This window comes from Neomonachus schauinslandi, chromosome X (genome assembly GCF_002201575.2).
Source record: "Neomonachus schauinslandi chromosome X, ASM220157v2, whole genome shotgun sequence".
Taxonomy (NCBI): domain Eukaryota; kingdom Metazoa; phylum Chordata; class Mammalia; order Carnivora; family Phocidae; genus Neomonachus; species Neomonachus schauinslandi.
The window spans coordinates 20,599,412-20,619,496 of NC_058419.1; the positions used below are offsets into that span (position 1 = coordinate 20,599,412).

Genomic DNA, 20,085 nt, shown 5'->3' on the forward strand with positions numbered 1-20,085 from the left:
TCTGGTCATCCCTTCATCCCCTGCCCACCACCCCCCCCAGCCCCCCACCCCCACCCCTCGGTCAATTGAAGGCGAAGTCAGAGCTCGAACTCAGAGTCTTAGGACTGTCAAAGGGCTCATTTTAAGCCACTGCAGTTGAAAGCAGACTAGGGGAGTGAAGGGTACAGAAAGCACCCTGCAAATTCAGGAAAGAAAGAGTGAAGCAGGGCTGACCATGAGTTACATACACTATGTGCTCTATAGTGTTTCCCTTTGTGCCCTGGGAGGGGCCGTGGGGGAGAATTCATCGCCCCTGTTGGCTCTTCATATATCTCAAATGCATGAACCCTACTGCAGCAGGTTGCTGCTGGAGACGCATTCCAACAGCCCACTGGATGCTGAGGAAGGCCTGTTCTCTGCCCTCTAAGAGCCCTGGGTCTAGATGGGGAGACAGCATGTCTGGTTAAACTAAACTCTGTAAACAACTAACAGCCTTTCTGGATTTTATAGCCAAAGGGGGGAAAATGAGGAAGGGGGCTAAAATCACCCCAGAGGCTTCTCAAGGTCAAGCCTCCCTGCCTCCCTAAGACTCTTAATAAGGTTTTTAATCAAACAGACAGTGTTAGAGATGGAAGAAACTAAGAAATCATCTGCCCTCCCAAAAACTGGCATTGGCTGCCCATTGGCAACAAAATCAACTCCATAAGCCTTCACCTAGCTTCCACGGCCCTCCCTGATCTTGCTCCAGCCTCCTTCCCATCCATGTCCCTCACAAAGCCTCTGTTCTCACCAAACCAGCCCTCTCACCATTCCTTGGACAAGACAAGCGCTTTCTGGACTGCTCCTTCAGCATTTTCTATGCCCTTCTGGGCTTGTTGAAATCCCACTCAACCATTACTCAAGCTGGTTCTTTCATGCCACTTTCCCTGACCCCCACTCCCTCCCCATGGAAGTTAACTTCTCCTCGGGGTTTCCCCCACCATACGGAGCTTGGCCCTCTATTAAGCACTTCTACACTCTGCCTATCTGTCTCTCCAACTAGATTTCCACTTCCTTGGTTGAAGGGACCCAGTATTTCTCAATTGTGTATCACAGCCTCCTTTCTCTCCCCCCAACATCCCCTACCATGGCATGGAGTAGGCCTTCTTACAAGTATTTGTTAAGTGAATGAATGAATGGATGATCTAATCTTTTTTTTAATACTCCTTTTTTTTTTTTTAAAGATTCCATTTATTTATCTGAGAGAGAGAATGGGAGACAGAGAGCACGAGAGGGGAAGGGTCAGAGGGAGAAGCAGACCCCCCGCTGAGCAGGGAGCCCGATGCGGGACTCGATCCCGGGACTCCAGGATCATGACCTGAGCTGAAGGCAGTTGCTTAACCGACTGAGCCACCCAGGCGCCCTGAATGGATGATCTAATCTAATCCCTTATTTCGTAGTGGGGAAACTGAGGCCCAGACCTGGCTTCCCTTCTTGCCCGTTGAAGACTCAGTTTTAAGTTTTAGCCTCCTTTAGTCTTTCTCTTCCCATTTAGTGCCTACACACAGTCTCTGAAGTTAGACAGACATGGTTTGAATCCTAGCTCTGCCACTTCCTAGCAATATCACCTTAGACCTTTAATTTCTGTTTGAGCCTCAGTTTTCTGTTATAAAATGGGTGCTAATAAATACTTCCTGAAAATGTTATAAATATCAAATGAGTTCTCAGACGTTAAGCACTTAGAACAGTGCTTGGCACCTAGTAGATACCCCATAGTAGTTGTTCTTTTTTTAAGCATGAGGAGTTTTTACTTTTTATTTATTTATTTTTAAAGATTGTCTTTATTTATTTGACAGAGAGAGAGTGCAGAAGCAGGGGGAGCAGCAGGCAGAGGGAGAAGCAGGCTTCCCTGCAGAGTAGGGAGCCCGATTGCAGGACTCGATCCCAGGACCCTGAGATCATGACCTGAGCCGAAGGCAGATGCGTAACCGACTGAGCCACCCAGGTGCCCCCCATTTTTTAATTTTTATTTTAAGTAGGCTCCATGCCCAACGTGGGGCTCGAACTCACCACCCTGAGATCAAGAGTCTCACACTCTACCAACTGAGCCAGCCAGGCGCCCCAAGCATGAGGAGTTTTTAGAGTTCAGAACTTGGGGGCACCTGCTTAATTCAAGCCTGGGGATAAAAGCACAACCTAAACATAAAGAAAAAGAAAGGTGGATTTTTGGCAAGGGGAATGGAATAAAATTTAGCAAGACCTTTCAGCAAAACTATTATCTCTTCCCCCAAAGAGGCTAAAGAATATTGAGACTAGCACCCAGTTCAGTGGCCCACACTCAGTGGGTGCTCACCCAATTCCACTTCCTCTGGCTGTGATGGTGATTCTATGTAGGCTCAGGGATGTTGGCATGGGACCGAGATACCCTACTGAATTAACACATCTCTATGCTCACTCCTATCCACGTGCCCACACTTGAGTTCCTTTCCCCCTGGCCAAATCCTTCAAGCCCCACTTCCACTGAGCTGTCTCTGAATGCTTTTGCCTCTGAATTCTTGGCCCCGTAGGTAAGTACTGCTTAGCACTTAGTGATTTTCTGTGCTTTGTGACTTAGTTCTACCTCCCCATCTGAGGGCAGGCACTTTGCCATAGAAAGCAGCATCCCCCACAATGCCTGGCAGTGTTTGAGCAAACAGCACTCCATGAATACTTGGAGACTGATTGACAGTAGGCGTTCAATGGGGGCATGGGTCCCCTCAAGTACTGCCCAGCATGCAGTTTCCCACACCCCCATTCCCCACATATACACCACTTCTCAAATCCCCCACTCACATGATGCCTAGCCTTTTCAGTAGCCATCTTGTCTCTTAGAACTTGTCAGCACCTGGAAGGCAAGGGCCACGTTTTACTGTGTTCTCTACACAGCCCAGCATAGCACTTCCAACATTCACCGAATGGAGGAAGCACATAGTTTTGCTGCTATAGATAACTTGGTAAATATACCATTCTTATTTCGGGTGTGTGTGTTTATATGTATTCTTTTTTTTTTTTAAGATTTTATTTATTTATTTGACAGAGAGAGACACAGCGAGAGAGGGAACACAAGCAGGGGGAGTGGGAGAGGGAGAAGCAGGCTTCCCTGCTGAGCAGGGAGCCCGATGTGGGGCTCGATCCCAGGACCCTGGGATCATGACCTGAGCCGAAGGCAGACGCTTAACGACTGAGCCACCCAGGCGCCCCTATATGTATTCTTGTGTGTCTGTTCTTGCTCATTAAACTGGAAGGGGCTCTAGAGGAAGAATTGTCCTAGGGGCTTTAGAGGAAGAATTGGGAAGAAAGTCACAAGATGATCAAAAAATAAGTTGCGACCTGGGATTTTGATATTTTTTTAAATCCAGAGAACAACATTCTGCCTTCCACATACATTCAACCTAAAGTCTCACACCAAATTTTCTCAAACTTTAATATACATAATAATCACTGGGAGGAGCATGTTAAAATTCAAATTCCAAGGCACCCTCCCACCCAGGGTCTTCCTGAATAGGTCTGGGGTGGTGCCTCATACTCTGAATTTCCAATGTCTACTGAGAATTAGAAACCAGAGGTCTCTTGGACTACACACTGAAATACATGGAGCACTTTTCCACTTTCATCTTTACCAGAGGTCCCCAAATTTGTTACTACCAAGGGTCTGATTATGTCTTTCCCCTCATGGATCCCATTAAACACAATTATACATTGCTTAGTATGTACCAGACACTGTTCTGAGGATTTTACAAATGTAATGCATTTAATACTCATAACAAGCTCATAAGCTAAGTACTATTATTTCCCCCTTTTACGGATGAAGAAATTGAGGTACACAGAGGTTCAGTAACTTGCCCAAAGTTGTCCAGCGACTAAGTTTTTTTTAATTGAGGTCAGATTCACTGACATAATATAAATTAAAAACTACCATTTTAAAGTATAAGATTCACTGTCATTTAGTACATTCACAACTGGGTGCAACCACCACCTCTAAGTAGTTCCAAAATGTTTTCATCACCCCAAAATAAAACTTCATACCTGTTAAGCGGTTGCTCCTCTTTCCTCCCTACCCCCAGCCTCTGGCAACCTCCTATCTGCTTTCTATTTCTATGGATTTACCTATTCTGGATATTTCATTTGAGTGAAATCATATGGTCTATGGCTTTTTGTTTTTGGCTTCTTTCATTTAGCATATTTTTTTAAAGTAGGCTCCACGCCCAACACAGAACTTGAACTCATGACCCTGAGATCAAGTGTCACATGCTCTATTGATTGAGCCAGCCAGGCACCCAGCATAATGTTTTTGAGGTTCATCCACATTGTAACATGTATCAGCACTTCATTCCTTTTTATGGCTGAATACTAGTCCATTGTATGGATATACCACAGTTTGTTTATCCATTCCTAGCTAATAAGTTTTAAAGTTAGGATCTGAATCCAGACTGTCTGGCTCCAAAGTCTGGGCTCTTAACCCTGTGTGTTCAAAATACTTACCTACTTAAACAGGATGTATTTTCAAGTAATAATTTGCCATTTAAAAATGTATCAGATATGGGGTACCTGGCTGGCTCTGTCAGAAGGGCGTGGGGCTCTTGATCTCGGGGTCATGAGTTCAAGCCCCACACTGGTACAGAGATTACTTAAATAAATGAAAAACTTTTTTTTTTTTTAAAGATTTTATTTATTTATTTGAGACAGAGAGAATGAGAGAGAGAGCACATGAGAGGGGGGAGGGTCAGAGGCAGAAGCAGGCTCCCTGCCGAGCAGGGAGCCCGATGTGGGACTCGATCCAGGGACTCCAGGATCATGACCTGAGCCGAAGGCAGTCGCTTAACCAACTGAGCCACCCAGGCGCCCTAAATGAAAAACTTTTAAAAAATAAAAAAATAAACATGTATCAGATACAAATAAAGCTATATCAAAACTTCTGATCATCCCAAGATAGTCACACTGAGGTCATTCAATTCCAGCTAAAGCCAACAACACTTGATGTTATAGTTAACCTCTGCAGCATCATGCGGTTATGTTTCTCTAGACTTTATGAAATACAGACATAAGTCAGAGACTCTCTCCCAGGCTTTTATGGGTTTGGAGACCCTGATTTGGGATCCACTGATGACAAACCCCTGCAAGATGCCTAGTCAACAAAGAGAGCTTCCATCAAGTTGCTCAGTGGACTCTACTAACAATTTAGAAAGTGGGCTCATGCACGTTAGATTTTCCACACCAAGAAGCTAAACGAGAAAGGAGCTGGAGGTTACCCTTCACTAAACTAGAAAATTCCAAAATCTAGAAAGTCATTCTGCCTGAATGTTCTAGTTAACTAACCAGAGTTCTCCCACCAAGGATACACATGGCCATATACTGAGGACCAATAAGACAGCCCTTTAACTGACCCCCAAAAGGTGACAGCCTAAGTTGGACTTACTGGAGAGGCCTTCCAGATCCAAAGCATCTGCTCTGACAGAACCTGAGGTGAGAATGCTATTCCAACACAACACTGATCGCATAATTTTTCTCCTGACTTTTCAAGTGTGTGGACAAAAAAAAAAAAAAAAAAAAAGGCTCTCTCTTCTGGAGTTTGTAACACCTGTGCTCCATGTCCAAGAGCCCCATTTGATGTTCTGAGCACCTCTCTCTCCAAAGGGATCCTTCGTTGCCCCATCAGAGACTGAACAACCAGACTAGATTCAAAACCATTAGCCCTGGATTCACTCAGCAGAATAAAATGAACATCAAGGAGAGTCTTGAAGGGGAAAAGATGCCACAAAACATGTTGCTTGAGAGCTGAGAGAGGGATGGTGAGCGATGAAGGCTTCTTCATTTTTCTAGCCCCAGGGCCTAACAGAAGTCCTGGCACAGATGAGAAAGCACTCAAAACATGTATGTTGATTGAATGACTGAAAGAGAAGGAGGTCATTATGGAAGCATTGTAGAGCTGCTCTGTGGGACCAGAGAATGGAGCGAGGTTGGCATGTGTCTGGAGTGCCCTGCCAGGACCTACACAGACCATGTTTTTCTCTGCCTGAAAATTTCTCCCAGGCAAAGTTCTCAGAGCCTACGAGTCTCAAAAGCAGATTCCTCTGAGCTCACTGTGTGCTTTATTCTACTGAACTCAAGTCAGAGGTACTTAACAGTGGCATAGTGTTGTAGGGAGAATCTGATGAGAGCACCTATATGAAAGCATACCGAAAAAGATAGAGAGCCAGGGAATTCTTGTTAACTTAACCATACTGGCTTTGCATGATCTAAATGACTCTTTGTGCCATTTGGCCAGGTAGCTTTGTATCTATGGGTCTTATCACTGAACACAAACATGCACAGACATCCCCTGCCCAACACACACATTTTATATTGCAGTAAACTCCTGTTTGCCAAAATCCAAATAACCACAACTGTCAGAGAATCAGAATGTTCTTTTTGCAATACAGTGCAATAATCCCTTATATTCGCATGGGGTTTTGCTGGTCACAAAGTGCTTCCCCATCCATGACCCCGTTTTTTGGTTGATTGATGTTCAGAATGGTCCCGAGGCTTTGCAAGAGTCTGGAAGGCCTTGTGAAGAATCAAATAGTAATGACATGTGTGGTGTGAGTGGCCTTGGCTGTGTGCTGGGCCTCTGAACACCAGCCTTCTTATTGTGGCAGAGACATCAGGGGTATGGTGACTTGCTGCGACAGACTTGCAAGGATGTACCAGCACTTGGGGGACTGGGCTGGTGGGACAGGACTCCTGCAGTTGAAAGGAGCTGAGATGCACGTGATCAGAACTGTAGTGGCAGAAAAGGAGGCAGAAGGCTTGGAGCACCCCTCCCTCATTTCCTTCCATCAGTCATTAAATGCGCAGACATTGGATGCTTGAGCTCCTTCCCCCAGCTTGTTCCGGCTATTGAGGGTACAGAGACAAACAAGACTTGTCTCCTAGACCTCTCTGGCCATATGATTCGTGAGGTCTCCCCCTTCAAGTCTCTTCTTGTTCATTATAGCCCATTTTGCCAGGGGACAAATGTTGAGGGAAGGGGTTCCACCTAATCACTCCCTCTATTTCTTTCTCTCTCTCTCTCTCTCTCTCTCTCTCTCACACACACACACACACACACACACACACACACAAGCTGATTGCACTCACGAGGCTTCACTCAGGGCCTCAAACGCCCCAAGGCTAACCTGTCTGTGTCACGTACCTCTATTAAGAAGAGTATTGAATAAACCAGATCCATGGGAGCAAAATGAAAATTTGTAATGCATAGTAATAATAATGGTAATCCCTCATATCTGTATAGAACTTAATAGTTTACAAAACACTTCCATTCCTATTCCTTTATTTGATCCTGTGTCCTGTCATCATGTCATATTCAAAGACAGTCTTTTTTTTTTTTAAACTTTTTAAAAAAGATTTTATTTATTTATTTGAGAGAGAGAGAGCACATGAAGGGGGGAGGGTCAGAGGGAGAAGCAGACTCCCTGCTGAGCAGGGAGCCCGATGCGGGACTCGATCCAGGGACTCCAGGATCATGACCTGAGCCGAAGGCAGTCGCTTAACCAACTGAGCCACCCAGGCGCCCCAAAGACAGTCTTCTGGGTGTGCCTGGCTAGCTCAGTCGGTTGAGCAGCTGAGCTTCTGCCTTCAGCTCAGGTCATGATCCTGGGGTCCTAGGCTCAGGTCATGATCCTGGGGTCCTAGGATTCGACTGAGTCCTGCGGGGGGCCAGGGCTCTCTGCTCAGTGGGGGGCCTGCTTCTCCCTCTCCCTCTGCCTGCCGCTCCCCCTGCTTGTGCTCTCTGTCAAATAAATATATAGAATCTTTAAAACAACAACAACAACAAAACCCCAAAGACAATCTTCTGATTGTGATTTCCATCTGTGAGTGAAGCAAGACAAAGGCAGGGCTAAGAGTCCTGCCCCCGGTTTGATTTTTTGCACTTTTTTCTTTCTCTCTTCCCTCTTTCTCTTGATGTGCTGTCTGTGGAAGTTGCCTATGACTTCCCAGACTCCTGGGAAGCTGGAACCCCAGGGAAAAGGCTGCTGATCAGTAGCCCGCCCCCCCAAGCTTCTGCAAGAATCAGTACCATGGGGAGGGAAGACTTTCCTTTTTGGGCAGCCCCAAAGTGAGCACCAACCCACCTCAGCAGATTAGGCAGGCCCCGAAGAAGGGGAGAGTTTCAATGGAAAAGGAAAGGAGTGTGCCATGAAGCTTTTAGTAGGTTGTGAAATGGGGCTTTGAAGCTGGGGAGGCAGCCGCTAAGTGCAGGCTTTGCAGGGTGCAGACATACCAAAGGAACCTGGGCTTGCAAGAGAAGATCCTAGTGAAGGGCAAAGAGGAGCCCCCATTGTATCCACTGGGTTTATAGACCCCTTTTTAAAAAAAAAAAAAAAAAAACCTATTTCATTCATCCCCGTTACCTCCCGTACTTCACTATCTTCTTCATTCCTCCAGTCTCTTCACTGAGCCACCTTCTACCTCATTCCTCTAACGTAGTAGCCACGATTTTCTGAGCTAAAGATGCTTTCAGAAAGGCCACTCCAGAGAGTTCTCAAGCCACCCCAGCCAGACATTCTCCAACTCTCTATCCCTCTCTCTACAAGGTACTTAGCCCATAGCGATGGCCACACCAGTCCCACCCTCCACCTAGCCCAGTGTTGGCCCCACATGGGAATGTCTGAGGAGCTAGGGAGTAATAGGGGGTATAAAGCCACTGTGCTCTGGTGGTTTGCAGCAGAAGATCAAAGCCTGTCCTCCTTGGTAGGAGGGGTCAGGGCTGTCCTGACAATCGCAAAACGCAGGGGCCAAACAGCAGGGGAAAGCTGCTTTTAGCTAGTGGCCAGGTTAAAAAGAGATGGTGGTGCTGAGTGGCTGCCATGCTGGGCTGGGGAGGAAGACCCACGACCCCCTCCCTTTATCCCTGGTTGTGACCGGCAGAGAGTTGAGGCTTCCACCCTCCCCCAGCCTTGGAAACTCCTTTCCATCAGGGGAAGGAGCTTCATTCTGGCCCAGGAGCCCCTGGCTGAGCCCTCTTCCAGCCCCTACCCTGCCTGACGTCTGGGGCCAGCCAACTTAGCACCGTCGCTCAGGCGAGGCAGCCAGTGCGGGGTCGGGAGTGTGTAATTGCAACCACTTCCTGCCCCAGCCTGCCCTAGGGCTGGCCCCGCCCCTGAGGACAGTCGGGGCGGGGCCCAGGTACAGTGAGGGAGTCCGATTGGTGGTGGGGGGGCTGCGGAGCAGGGCGGCTCTCAAGGGAAATCAGCTGAGCCTAATAAAGGGAGGGGGTGCCCTCGGTTCGAGCCAGGCTGCACGAAAGGGACGGGGCCTCGGGGCATTCTATTGGCACAATACGTCCCTGCAAAGAAGGATCCAGAGAACAGTCCCTCTCCGACTGGTATACGACCAGTTCCAATATTAGCTTTATTCATGAGATCTGAACTCTCCAAGGCCCCAAAGGAGAGGGGGAGGGGAGAGCTAGGGTCTACGCCCATAGGGATGATCTCCACTCTGGCTTTGGCACTGCTTTCTCTGAGCAAGTGAGGACAGACAGAAGACATTAGGGGTGGGGGCTGCTGAAAAGACCCTGGTGGTACACACCACCAGAGCTGGCAAATGCCTCTCCCTTCCTGGAGATCCCAGGATTTGCTGTTTGTATCATCAGTCTGTCTACCTAGGCCTTGGAATGCCCATTGTGTACAGAGCCAGTCCTACAGCAGGTAGCCTGGAGGTCCAAAAGAAGTAGAAAGGCGGCTCTCTCCCTTTGGTGAGCCGGACATCAACTGGGCACTAGAGTGGCGAGTGGGTAAAGTGTGCACTCTGTAGTCAAAGATGGAGATCGGGGTATTAGCTGTGTGACCTTGGGCGGCTTGCTTATCTTCTCTGAGCTTCAGTCTCCGGGTGTGTGAAATGAAGGTACTAATACTCGACTTACAAGCTTGTGGTAGCGATAAAGTCAGACACATATGGGAAAGCGCTGTGAAAGCTATAAAGCACTCTATAAAGCACCCGTTAAGTGGGGTGGAGGTGGGAGGGAGGACCCTGATGGGGGAAAATGAGTAGGCACCAACAACTAGGGTGCAAACTATCCACAAGAGTGTTAAAGGAGCACGTTGTAATGGGGCTGCCAGAGGCGGGTGGGGGGGGTTAAGTCTGCATGGGCTTCCAGCTAGAGGTGGGTCTGAGAGAGGAGATCCGCCCCCCCCAGGGAAAGGCGGGCAGGCGAAGGTGGAGAAAAAGCCTTAATCGTGCCCCTGTGAAGAGAGGCCAGCGGTGGGTAACGAGTTTTGTTTGGGGGGAGGGGGCTGCCTGTCAGCCCTCGAAGTGTAAGGCAGCCCGGGGAAGCGCGCCGCTGACTTACATACCACGCCTGCAAGTGTGCACACGGCTCGCTGGAATGAGCCCGGAATGTCTCCTCTCCTCGCCCTCTGCAGACGGAGGGGAGCCGAGGGGCGCTGGGCGAGCGGAGCACATTACATGACAGCTGCAAACCTGTAGGCTTCGGCGTCCCTTTCTCGCGCTGGGAAGGGCTGCCCAGGCCCAGGGTGACCCCTGCCCTCCCTTCCCAGATCAGCAGCCACATGGGGGGTGGGGCCGTCCTCATTTGCTAGGTGGATGTTGGGGGAGGGTGTGCCTGGGCGCAGTGCGGCACGTGTTGCGAGGATGCACCCACGTCTATGCATGTCAGCAGCCACTTGTGCAGATCCAGGCAGTTGTCTGCACACACACATGTGTCATACATATGCATGCTCCAAGTGGTGAGAAGGCAGGACTCACATTTCTGCTGCTGCGTGACTTTGGACCTTGTCATCTGTAAAATGAAGAGTGTTGTACCAGAGCATCTCAGAGGGTCCTCTCAGCCCGAATGTTCGCTGTTTTCTACACGTAGGGCTATGGCTGCTTAAAAAGTCAGGGCAGTGGGGAAAAAAAAATATCAGCCGAACCAGTTGTGATGTTGGCTGTCGACACTTTAGATGTTTAGGTTTGGAGATTCAATTTTCAAAAGGCCAGTTACTTGGCATCATGTAACATCTGTTCACTTTCCAAGGAGTGGTCTCACACTGACACCCGGACTGTGGCATGATGGTGTTTGTCTCTTTGCTCTGTTTGTGTGTTTTACACATGTGCCAGTGCATCTCTGGGTGCATGTTTAAATTGCATCACAGAATATTAGAGCTGAATGAGATCCTGGAGGTCATCAAATTGAATCTCTTCCATTTCTAGTTCATTTATTCAACAGTCCTTTTGTGAGCTAGGATCTGTGCAGGGAGCTGCAGAGATAAATAAGGTATAGTTTCTGCCCTCCAGGAGCTCACCGTCTAGCAAGGGGGAGAAACATGGAAACAAATAATTACAATACAATGCGATAATAGAGGTATAAATCCTACTAGGCTATGGGAGCATAGCAGAAAGACTAATTAATTCGGCCTGGGGGTGAAACTGTCTGGGACAGTCTCACAAGCACTCCCCAGCTAGTGAGTTTTTACCTTCACCTTCCTACTTCCAAACTATTCATCCTGTTCTCCTCACCCCTCCTTCTCTCAGGAAATCTAGGAAGATGTCTTCAGCACCTGAGAAGGATTGGCCAGTGGCATACTAAGATCCACATGGCCCACTGGGATCCACCCTGACCTATACCCCTCTCCGCTACAGGCCAAGAGAGGCTCAAGTGGGGCTAGCTGGGGTTGCCCGTGGCACTGGTGTAGCTCATTTTGGCGTGGAGATGGAGACCGAGAGGGAGGCCAAGAGAACTGAGAATTCAGTCCTTCCTGCCTGGCCAAAGGGGTGTGCAGAGAGGAAGGAGATCACCTCCAACAGGGCATGCCTTTTGCGTTTTCTGCCCCCGGAATGGGTCGCATTAGGCATCCCCTCTCCCTTGCCCGGTGCCCCTGGTGAACAGCAGTGCCCTTTAATGAGATGGTTGCTGAGGAGAATGGGACAGCCTTAGTGTGGAGGGCAGATTAGAGCGAAGCTATCTAGCAGAGGGAGGGGAGACAGTAACTCTGGACTCAGCACCAGGTTCCACCCTCCGCCCTACCTGCCCAAGAGATGGCCGTGGGAGGCTAAGTTCCAGCCCTCCACCCGCCACCCAATCGAGCGTCTTTCTCCCTCTCCGCGGGCAGAAGGCGAACCACCCTCGGGGCCTAACACCCCACCAGGAAGGGAGCACTCCCTCCCCCCTCCCACCCCTCGATCCATAAAGCCGGGAGATGCTACGGCGAAGGGAACCCTGGGAGTGTGCCTTGAATGACCCCCAAACACATCTGGATTTTTGGAGTTCAGGCCAGCCCCCGAAACGGACCCCAGGGAAGTGCGCCAGAGGGAGGGGGCGGGGGAAGGGAGAGGCAGCGCGGAGTTAAGGGCCTGCCGTTTAGGACTCCAGGCCCCACGACTAGGACCGTCCCAAACTTCCTGTTTCTTCCGGCCGCTCTGACCCCGGGGCTGCAGCTCCGAGATAGCTCGGGGCCTGGAAGTGCATGCTGGGTAAGCGCAGACGGACGGAGTAGGCGAGCAGCTCGCTGTCGCCGCGGCGCAGGGCCGGTGTGGGCGCGCGCTCGGCTTCCTTCCCCGGCGGTCACGCTTTGCATGTGGGATGGGCAGCGGGCAGGTGGCAGGGAGGCCCCCACGCCGAGGGCTCGGGGCGGAGCCTTCGCCGGGGCGGGGGCGGAGGGGGAAGGGGGAGGAGGCGGCCCGAGGGGCGGGGGTGTGGGCCGGGAGTTTCTGCATTTTCAAGGGAAGCCGAGTTGCCTTCGGCGGAGGCCGAAGTTCGAGCAGACCTCGCGGCGCGGAGTGCAGGAAATCCTGGAGGGGCTGCGCAGCCGGCTCGGCCCCGGCCGGCCCCGAGCTCTCGCGCCCGCCCGAAGCCCTGAGGGGGGTCGTTAAGGATGAGTAGAAGGAAGCCCTTCTCTGCTCAGCGGGGAGAAGACTTAACAGAACTGGTGACCCCCATCCCAGAGACGGGCCACATTGGGGATTAAAAAAAAAAAAAAGAAAAAGTGCGGGCAAATGCTCGGCTCCAGAGAGAAACTAAGGCGATCTCAGTCATTGAAGGGTGGAGGTCGGGACGGACAACCGATCCCTCAGTGCCTCCGTCCTCAAGATGGACAGCAAGGGGCGGGAGGGGCTGAAGGGGCTGAAGCAGGCGACACCTGACTGCTATTCCTGAGGTGCCTTCTCCCCAACAACCCGCTTTCCTCCCCCAGATCTGCTCCCGCTTCAAGACGGTGGGGGAGAAGAGGGGCTGTGGAAAGACGGTTAGATACACAAAGATGGTTGCCTCAGAATAGAGGTTAATCCCCACCTCTACCCGCACCTTCCTTTGGGGCCCGCACCCCTTGTGCGCAAGGTGCATCTCCCACTCCCACCACCTCTTGATATTCCCCATTCTCCCCAGCTCTGCCAGATGTCTGCATGCATCTTGAGGAAGCCCTTATGATCTCCCTCGGGGGTCGATGTTTGATATAGGACCAGGCAAGGTGGGAAGTAGGGCACACAGGACACACAGGGGCCCACTTCACAAACTATGGCTCCCATTTGAAGATGAAGAAACCGCGGCAGCCCAGAGAGCTTAAGCATTTGCTGAGCTCACACAGGGAGTTAGTAATAGAGGTTAAAACATAGCTTGGAGATGGTGGTGGTGGTGGTGGGGGGTTAATGCTTAAGACTCTTTAAGCAATCACACCCCCCCACCAAGTCTCTCCAGACTCCTTCCCACTGCTAGATGAATGCTACCTTAGCAGGCTTCTCTTATCCTCCCTCTGATGGCACACCAAGCCAGGGTTGTTTGATTATGTTTCTGTCACCCATGCTCAACTAGGAGTACTTCAATGATGGAGACAGGGTCTTAAACTTATTATGTTATCTCAGTGCCTAGTAAAGTGCCCGGCACATAGAAGACACTCAGTAAGTATTTCTTTAGTGAACAGTAGAAATCAGGAGTCCAGACTCTGGCCCTTTTCAAGTCAAAATGCTCCTTATACACTCATCCACTTGCACACCTGGCTTAGAAGTACCCCTTTAGGGACAAGATCTTTCTATTGCTACATATGGCTGGTGCTGGATTCTGCACCTAGAGGGGCTTTCAAAAGTAGGCACAGAAGGTGAAAGGCCATCTTGGGCTGGCTGGTTAGTTCACCTGGCCAGGAGCAGGCTCAAGCTGCCCAGTTACAAATCTGTTATGTATATTATGTTCTGTGCCCTGGTGCCCTTCTCCTGAACCAAGATATAGCGGGCGGGGCAAACATTTATGCAAATGAGCCAAGAGCCCTGCTGCTTTCAAAAATAAATGATGGAGCCCATATCAGTAGTTGCAGTGTGTCTTGGCAGGGTTTGGAAGGGGCCCTGCCCGCCCCTTGCTAGCTCTCTCTCGGGAAGCCCAGCACAGTGAGAAGCAGTGTCCCCTACCCCTGTCGTTTCCCCCTCCCTTCCAAAACTACAAACAGCCACAAACCACATGGCCCACAAGCAACAGAGATTTGTGGCCTTTGGAACCTCCCAGGGCAGGGGTCAGTCAGGAGGTCAACGGGGGTGTAGGCATCACACAGCCCAGAGTCATTACTCTAATGCCCTCTGGGAGAGTTTCGAATCAATGGGCCTATTTGTCCTCCCTCCAGGGAGGACTGGGGGTAGGGCAGTGGGGGTCCATTATCAAGCCCACCCCCACCCCCCATAAGACTGCCTCCAAGAAACTCACTCTTGGCCTGGCATCCTGCAAATCTCACCATTACCCAAGAAAGACAGTGGGATGATTTCTGTGTGGATGGTCAGATAGGACAGGTCCTTTGGATTCTGCTAGAAATCTAGGATCTAGACTTTTATTTGGGAGGCTGTGGCATTTACGAAGCCAGCAGGATGACTTTGGGCCCCCGTTGACCCACATTTTGCTAAGTAGCCAATTTCAGCGAGGTTGTGCCCTGGCGCGTGATTGTCCTTGTTCCTTCTGGGAGAGTTTTAGAATCACTCCTTGTGGGAAAGAGGTGGGGTAGTGTAGTGGTTTAGGGCCTGGACTTGTGCATCGGCCAGACCTGGATTCCAAACCCAGCTCTGCCCCTAACCAGGTGTGTGACCTCTTCAAGTTACCTCCTCTGAGCCTTAGTTTCTTTATCTGTTAAAGTGGGATAATTATAGTGCCTACCACATGAGACTGTTATTGGGATTAAATATGATGCGTACTATGTCCTTGGCACTTTGTAGGTGCTCAGTAAATTGTAGCTGTGGTGACCATTCTTACTAGGTTTTATTGCAAGCAATAAAACTGGTACCAGTCAAGCCTGGGGCATTTCTCAGCTCAAGTCCCTCCCTAAAATCCTGGAAAGATGGGATTCCATCTGGCACCCATCCTCTCCCGGCATTCGGGCAGTATGTTATTGGGGTGGGCCTGGGATATGCCTAAGATGCAGCAGGTGTGGCTCTGGCCACAGGCAATATCCCCCAAGGGCATTGAGTTTCATTGACTAAAATGGTTTTAGGTGGTCAAATGGGGGGCTCAGGGCAACTGTTCCTCCATAGGGTCTAAAATGCATACTCAGGGTATCTAGGGCCAGGCTAGTACCATGGCTCTTGCCACTAGCTAAGTGTGCATTCACAGTGAGGCGGCTTTGAAAATGTCTTGTCTGATCCATCTTAAATGGCCTTTGTTTAAAATTTTACCCTGGTGTGAGACCAGAGAGTTCACGTTTAATTCCAAATTTTGGCGGTGGGGGTTGGTAGGATGGGGAGCAGCAGTGCTGGGCTAAGTACTAAGTGCTGAGCAAGGTGGGCAGGGAAACACGATCTAGTTCTGCCCAAGTTCACGAAGATGTAGGTCCAGCTCTGCGTTTGCATGGCACTTTCACAACACTTTTAGATTCGTCCTTTTTTATTGAGTTTGTACTGCAAAGAGTTTGTCTCTTCCATGAAACTCAAGCTCCCTTAGGTTGCAGACCTCGTCACCCCCACAGACCAGGAACCTTCCGACGGCGGGGCCTGAGTCTCCCCCCTTCCCCTCCCCAACCCGCTCAGGCTGCTCGTTCCCCAGCCTGGGAACCGAGAGAGCTGCCTCCGTCCTCTGAGCGTCTTCCCCACCGGCGACCGGTGCATTCCTTGGTATTTGAGACGCCCGGAGGCTCAGCACCCTCGGCGGAGCGATTGGCGCGAACAAGGCCGGGAAAGGATGGGGGGGCGGGGGCTGGGGGAGGCGAACTCCCCGGACCTCTGGCTGGAGAGAGGAAGGGGGAGCTGCACCCGTCCCCGGAGGGAGGGGGCCACGTGGTGGGGAGCTGCAATAGGGTGCCCCCGAGTCTGTCCGGGCCCTTTGTCTGTCCCCCGCGCCGAAGCCCCCTCCCCAAAGAGGGCTGGCAGCGGGGGAGGAGGGAGGCCCGGCGCGGGGGGGGGGGCGGGGAGGGGAGAGGGAGCGAGCACTATGGGGGCTGGGAGCGGCTGGAGGGGTGGAGGGCCAGAGGCCGAGCCGAGAGGAGCGGCCGGAGCTGCCGGAGAAGGCGAGGAGGAAAAAGCGGAGGAAGGAAACCCATCCTGCCCCCAACACCCGAGTGTCTCCTGTTACCAACCGAAAGGTGCAGCCTCAGGAAGAGGTGATCGGAGCCGTTGAGAGCAGGCAGTCACGTGAACCGAGGAGGGAGAGAGACAGAGAGAGAGAGAGTGAGAGAGAAAGAGAGCTCCGGAGAGCCAGCGCGAGAGAAAGCCGACAGACAGACCGACCGACAGACAAAGAGCCCGAGAGGGAGGCCGGCGGGGACCACGAGAGAAAAGAGGAGCGGGAGGGAAGAGGGCGGCGCGCCCAGCCCTCCCCCTCCCTTTCCCTCTCCTCCCCAGCTTCAACTCTCTGGTCACACACTTGGGGGGCCCAGTGACTGAATGGGGACCGGAGAACACGTCCTCCTGCCGAAGGGGCCCCTTGTTGCTCCGCTGTCTTACTGCGATGCAGCTAGGTTTGAGGCTTCCTCACTCCTGGAAAGACGAAATCAGCTATCATTAGGCCTGGTAAATACTCCTTTCTAGCTTGCAAAAGAAGGACAACTCCCTGTTATCCGCAGGGGCTCCCCCAGGGTCCTGGGAATCCGGAATCTCCCAGACCATAGAGATCCCCCAACCTCCAAATCCGTGAGCCCATTCCACTGGACAAGAACAGATGAGGCAAGGGCCAGGAGCCCACTGTCAGGCACCGTGCTAGGTCCGGGGGCTCCTGAGATGGACAACACAGCTGAAAGGCTGTGGCCTCCCTTTGGGGATCTTCTGCTCTCCAGGGAGAGGAGATCACAGACAGAAATGGCTAACTGTGAAAGGAGCTCTACTCAATGCAACGAAAGTGCTAGAGGGAGTATGGAAGAAGGAGAAAAGACTGAAGAACTCCAAGGCCTCTGGGAGGAAGTAGGATTTGAAGGAGGCCTTGAGGGCTGAGGAGAGCTCTGGATTCCGGGGGCTATGGGTGCAGGTGGAGGGCTTATTCTGAGCAGGAGGGCTGGAGCACTGGCCAGTTCCTTCTAGCAGGAACCTGCACTGGTTCATAATTATAAGGGTAAATCTGTTGTTTTAAAACAAATTGAATTGTAAACATCACTATTTTTCTTTATCTAATTGCAGACCCTACTGCTGGCCCCTTGTTGGTGCTGATTACTGGGAATTGGCTATAATTTTCCAAAGTGCTACCAGTTCAATGAAAACTTTCCTCGGCCCACTTTTTCCACTGGGGAAGCTCAGGCCAGGAGGAAATGAAGTCATTATCCTGTTCCTTGTCCCCCTGCCCCACAGGGATAGGAGGTGGCTACCCACTTGGTGAGTAGAGGACAGGGGGTACCCAGAGGTTTGCCTTAGCCCTGACCTGCCCTCTCATCATGTGCTTGGCCTCACTGGTGGAGTCACTGAGCAGGGATTCGAAATCCAGATTCCAAGTCCCTGTAAGCAGGTCAGGTGTTCTTTGGCCATCCCGGTCCTTTCTTCTTGGCATATTAATCATGTGAATTTCTTTATCTGTTATCCTTTTTTTTTTTTTTTTTTTTTAAGATTTTATTTATTTATTTGAGAGAGAGAATGAGATAGAGAGAGAGCATGAGAGGGGGGAGGGTCAGAGGGAGAAGCAGACTCCCTGCCGAGCAGGGAGCCCGATGCGGGACTCGATCCTGGGACTCCAGGATTATGACCTGAGCCGAAGGCAGTCGCTTAACCAACTGAGCCACCCAGGCGCCCTATCTGTTATCCTTTTTAGCTTGCAAAACACAGTCGACTTCCTGTTATCTACAGGGGTTTCCGGGGTGCTCTAAAATTCCAGCATCTCCCTGACCTTAAACCTCTTTCCCCTCCAGCCTGCTAGGAGCTGGGGCCTGACAAACAAAGGGGTATTTCAGTGTTCAGTGTGGGGAGGGACCTGGTAGCAATAAGCCTTGGATGGCAGGCCCAGTACGTGGAGTTCCCAAGGCTAGTGATATCACTTGAGATACAGCTGGCTGGCTGGCCAAGTTGCTCAAGGCAAAGGGACCCAAGCCTCATAGGAAAACTTTAGACCTAATGGCACCCTTCTCAACATTCTAGTGAACCCTCCCCAAGCACTCTGTATATACAAAGCATTAACAACATCACAATTAACTTGTTCATTTTTTTAAATAATTTTTTTTGGATTTTATTTATTTATTTTTCATAGAGAGCACAAGCAGAGGGAGAGGGAGAAGCAGGCTCCCTGCTGAGCAAAGAGCCTGTTGCAGGACTCGATCCTAAGACCCCAGGATCATGACCTGAGCTGAAGGCAGACGCTTAACCAACTGAGCCACCCATGCGTCCCAGTTAACTTGTTCATGACTGGTACTCATGTATTCCTTCATTCAGTCTTTTATTCCACAGACATCTGTTTGGCACCACTGTGTACTCCTCTATGCTCAGGACCAGGGACTTAGTCTCTCCCCACCAGGAGCTTGTGCTCTGCTAAGAAGGAGATCACAGATTCTATGGAGCAGGAGAGACTGCTACCCTTTGTTCCTAATCCAGGAAGGATTAATTAGGTGAAGATAGGGACAGTTGGGAAAAGGTAGAAAGCACGTGTTCATTGTCAAAAATTTGGAAACTAGAGAATAGCAGAAACATAATTTTTAATCAATAATTTTTAATGATGCCACTTCTGAGCTGTGTGGATTTTAGCGAGTTGGCCTCTGGGAGCCTCAGTTTTCCTTCCTGTAAATTGCCACCCAGGTTTGTTGGGCAAAGGCGTGCGATATTTAAGTAAATTAAATGCCAAGACAGAACCTGGTACATAAGAGGTTCTTCATATTTTGCAGGGATCTAGTAGCGTTACACAGCTACCGTCCAAAACAATCAAATGCTGCTAACATTCTGGGTGCATTTCCCTCCCGTTTGTTCTAAATGCGTATTTTTTTCATGCAGTTTGTGATTCAACTCAGTATACCATTGTATAACTTGCCCCTTTAGTTTTTTGTTTTTTTTTTAAGATTTTATTTTTTTGCGAGAGAGACAATGAGAGACAGAGAGCATGAGAGGGAGGAGGGTCAGAGTGAGAAGCAGACTCCCTGCTCAGCGGGGAGCCTGTTTCTCCCTCTCCCACTCCCCCTGCTTGTGTTCCCTCTCTCGCTGTCCCTCTCTCTCTCTCTGTCAAAATAAATAAAATCTTTAAAAAATAATAATTTCCTCATGTTATCAAAAAAGGTCCCTAAAAACATCATCTTTGCAGCCATGTAGTAGTCCATTGTGTAGATTCTGGTCCCTTTCTAAAAGCTCCCAGGTTATATGTCAGTTATAGCTCAAAAAAGCTGGAAAACAAGAGCTTTCCAGCCTACTGTCTCCTTTATCCTTTACCCTTCACCACCCTGGCCATACCAGGTCTTTACTGAAGACAGTTATGGAACCACGTTTCCCACCTCCACCCCACCCCCATTCAGATCCAGTTATTTCTGGAGACATTGATTGCAATTGGTCCTTTCATTTGGGCATTCCTGCCCTATCATACACTCCTTGGGCAGCCAAGACATTCTCAGACCTTGTGGTCCCCTGTTGTAACTCAATACAACCACTACCTCCGAGGACACCTCCTCTCTCCCCTCAGCATCTTTGCCTCTCTCCAGCCCCCAGCCTGCCCCCTAAGCCTGGGCTGGAGGTTCCTCAAGGACTCTCCGGATGCCAGTC

General features: G+C 50.4%; 1 non-coding gene across 1 annotated transcript; it reads right to left on the reverse strand.

The window, feature by feature from the left end:
- Nucleotides 1-2,003: 2,003 nt before the first annotated feature.
- Nucleotides 2,004-2,076, reverse strand: TRNAK-CUU. Its single transcript has one exon. It is a non-coding gene; the product is annotated as a tRNA-Lys (tRNA).
- Nucleotides 2,077-20,085: the final 18,009 nt, after the last annotated feature.